This window comes from Pinus tabuliformis, chromosome J (assembly GCF_031772625.1).
Source record: "Pinus tabuliformis cultivar Carrire ecotype Pingquan chromosome J, CPIR1, whole genome shotgun sequence".
Classification (NCBI taxonomy): domain Eukaryota; kingdom Viridiplantae; phylum Streptophyta; class Pinopsida; order Pinales; family Pinaceae; genus Pinus; species Pinus tabuliformis.
In genome coordinates, this window is record NC_142295.1 from 1601995857 (window position 1) to 1602000404 (window position 4548).

Genomic DNA, 4548 nt, shown 5'->3' on the forward strand with positions numbered 1-4548 from the left:
GAGGAGAGGTGAGAGAATGGAGTTATAAGGAGTAGAGGGTGAGAGTTAATGGAGTGGGAGTGTGGAAGGTGGGAGGAGTGATGTGAGGGTGAGGTCATGGATGGATAAGGAGGATTCACCTTATGTTAAGAAACTTAACCACTCGTATAAACCAAATCGCATCGCAAATTGAAAATCCAATTTTTTTTAAATGCGCGGCTTAATAAGTTTGTTTTTTATTTTCAACGCTTTTTAATTTCGGGATTTTGGAAGGGAGGATTTGATGAGAAGTGGTGCCCACATGAATTAACCATCCTACAAATTGGACTACAGCCACTTGGCAATTTTGGATTTCAGGTTTGGCAATTTATTTTAAAATAACAAATTGGAGTAAATTACTAAGATCCTGAAACGTGTTTTCATTTATTGTATAACATAGTTGGGTCATTTTGTAGGACCGTTAGTGAAAAATAAAAAAATTAGTAAAAATTCACTAAAAGTTAATATCTACAATGATGAATATTTTAATCACAAAAATTGAAATATCATACATTTCTTTACATTTTTTAGTCAAGGCAAGAAAATGATCAAACTTCAAAGGAGTGTTATTTACAAACTAGTTAACCAAATGAGGCAAAAAAAATATCGATGGAAAGCTTGTGAAAAGTTGGATTCACTGAAACAATCAAAATAGAAATCCAATTAAAACAAAAAATGACAAAATTGTAAGATAATTAACAAAAATGAAAATCATAAAAGATGCTTTAGCCAAAAATGAATGGAAAGAGTCTCCATTGTTTAAATAATGGGGGGTGTTGGGTTTTCCCTACAACAATGGTGAGACACTGGGAAGAAGCAGTTATATCTCGCTAAAGATAATGAACTTTAATTTACTCAAAGGTTAAAAATAGTGGAGATCACGAAATCATCTATCAATAAAACATTTACATAGGTCCCACATAAATAGATTAATCAAAATCAATTTCTAAAGATATGTACTCAAAGCATATTCTAGTAAACGACATGAATCCAAATTTGAGAAAATTTGTTTTAAAACTACCTCATATAATAATAGAAGAAGGTAGAGATAGGAGTTTTTGATAAAACATATATCCATTTTATGATTGTCTTTGACATCGCTTCACTGCCAGCGAGCCTGAACAATACCCCGACAAAGTTGTCTTTTATGCCATACAAGCCTAGTCCTGTGGCCAACGAGTGTCCATAGCCCTGATAGGTTTACTTGTATTTCACACGCTTCCTCTTTTAATCACTCTTTTGATAAGCGCATTTGCAAGAATTTAGTTTATGGTGTATTTGAGTAAAAGATGTGGGACGGTAACAGAGATTTATGTTTAATGGACATAATGTTTACTCTAAATTCTTTTCTAGAACTATTAATCAGAGGCTTTTATGTGGAGGGGTGGGATGGATTCATTGTATTGAACTCAAATCAGTTCTTTCCTTGAAAAAATAAACTCCATCACTTAGTAAGGATGTGTGTTCGTCCATGAAAAAGATTTAAAGCAAGAGGGTTTTATGGTTCCATAAAGATATTCCTTTAACGATAAATGAAATTTAGTGAAATAGATAGATATCAGTCTTTCGGATTAATCACATCATTAGGATTTGGTCAACTTTTCGAACCAACTAATGTGGTTCATCCTCAGGACAAGGTGAGAAATCAACTGATCTAAAGGAATAAATAGCATGGATGCATCATTGTCCAAAGTTAGCCGTTGGTTAATTTGTTACTGAGGAGAAATTGTTTAATATCTAGTTGAAAACTAGTTGTTATGTAATAATTAAATATTTTATTTCGATATTATAAATAGATTATTTAATAATATCAAATTTTATAATACTATTATCTAAAAATAATTAATTTTTATAATATAATTTGTTAGGGTTTGACTTATTCAGAATAAATTTGATAATATTTCAAATTAAAATATTATTAATTTCTATAATAAGAATATTATCAGTTAAATCATTTAATATTTAGTTAGAAACTAGCTATGAGGGGAAAATTTCTGATCATATTGGTTCACCTAACTAATCCTATCTTTTTAATAATGATCTCAGTCATCCTCCTATTTAAAGGAGATTAGTTTTCCTCTAACTAATTATGGTCATTTTAATTATTTTCTTATTAATAGTAATTAATAATATTAAATTATAATGAAATCAAAATACTTTAATCTGAATTATTCCTAACAATATGTCAAACCCTAACAAATTATATTATATAAATTAATTATTTTTAGATAACACGATTATAGAAATTGATATTATTAAATAATCAATTTATAATGTCAAAATATAATATTTAATTATAGCTAGTTTCTAACTAAATATTAAATGATTTAACTGATAATATTCTTATTATAGAAATTAATAATATTTCAATTTGAAATATTATCAAATTTATCCCGAATAAGTCAAATCTTAACAAATTATATTATAAAATTAATTATTTTTAGATAACGGTACGATAAAATTTAATATTATTAAATAATATATTTATAATATCAAAATAAAATATTTAATTATTAAATAACAACTAATTTTCAACTAGATATTAAACAATTCTCCTCAGTAACAAATTAACCAACAACTAATTTTCAATAGCTAATTCTGGACAATGATGCATCCATGCTATTTATTCCTTCAGATCAGTTGATTTCTCACCTTGTCCTGAGGATGAACCACATTAGTTGGTTCGAAACATCGACCAAATCCTAACGATGTGATTAATCCGAAAGACTGATATCTACATTATGGATCACAAAAGTCTTAGATCTAAAATATATAGAGTTAAGAAATTTCCCTTGTATGCTAATTGTTGTCGGGTGAGGAAAAGGCATTTCACATAAATCATGGCGGAGTCACCAAAATTAAAACAAAACCAAAAGCAAAAGCAAAAAAATTCCTAAACTAAAGTAAAAGAAATCGGCAAACAAAATAAAAATGAAGAAAGAAAAAATTGAAAGAAAAATCCAAATTTAAAAGATAAACTCCAAAAAGACTACTTATACAAATGTCTCAACAAAAGAGATAAAATAAAATAAGCATATGTATATTCCTGCTAATGTTGAGATTTAAATTTTTTATCTTGTAGAGTTTTAAGAAATGAGGCTCTCAAACTGGAGAGGGTGAAATAACAGCGATGATGGATAATATGCTAAATGAGAATTCTTTGTCTATTGCAAACTTTCTTGTTTCGAAGGAAAACCTGCAAAAAAACATCTTAACCATTTTATGATAAAAGTAATGTTTAAAGAAACGGACTAGAGGTTCATAAACTCCCCAATTTAGCTTATTTGTTAAGGATCATTACTACTTCTTTCAATAATCTCAAAGAAAACTAAATAAAAGAGAAAGAACTTCAACATTGATCTGGTAGAGGTGTGAAAGGTTCATGAAAACCTGTAAAACAGAGTTCAAGATCAACAAAAACTAAAAACTAAAGTAAAGGAATGAAAATAAATGAAAGTGGGTAAATGAGACTTACCATTGGAGAATTGCATTTAATCTTACCTGAGGGGTATCATTTTCTCCAATAAAAAATAATTCATTCATTTAATTAAAATTAAAAGCACGAAGAAATTTTATTGACCCAAAATCATGATTTATTAAATTCAATCTAAAGCGAGCAGTAACCTATAATCATGCAATGCTTTTTGCCCAAAGAATCTGAAAATAAAAACAAATCCATCAAAAATAAGAATGAAGATATGCTTCTTAAATAGTCATTGTGATGAATGTTCTCATAATATTAGAAGTTTTATATCAACTCCATGATTTTCATAAATTGTTCAGAATTAAGACCAAGTCCAAGATAATGAATACATATGTGTAGATGGGGAGGTCTTGAATTTCATATATTAAATATAGAGTGATATATTAAAACTGAAATATAAGAGAAATAGAAAATGATTTAACAACATTTCAAATTTCTTATTTAATGCTCCATTATTACAATGGCTACCCAAGAGGGCCTTAAATTCTTTTATACATGAGAGGGCCTCATCGGATGTTTGGCATCGCAAGTTTCTTTGTCACACATAACTTCAAACTACGAGATTCGCCTTTGCCTATATGGGATTGAATGTTATATAATAGTTAAAAGACATTGGAAGAGAGGCATATATAAGAGTTTATTGCATTGGAGGATCTTAAGACAAGGCATCATTTGAGTCTCGCAATGCGATATAAGTGTTGCGATGACAAGGTTGCAATATGAGCATATGCAATGGGAAATTGTGATGGAGTGATTTCGATATTAAAGAATAGTCACATCGCAGATCGGAGTTGTTAATAAAAGGAAATGTCGATTTTATTCTTGTGATAATAGGATTACGATAGATGACCTGACTCATTGGTGGGACCGATTTGGATTTATAAGAGATTGATGATCGGAAGATTTGAGTATGTGATGCAACATTATTGATATGCCAATATGCGATGAAGAATGGAACTGATTGTTTAATTATACGGATTTAATTTCATATCAGATTCAGGACATCAAAACTTTTAAACATATGCCTCAACAGAAATTGTGATTTA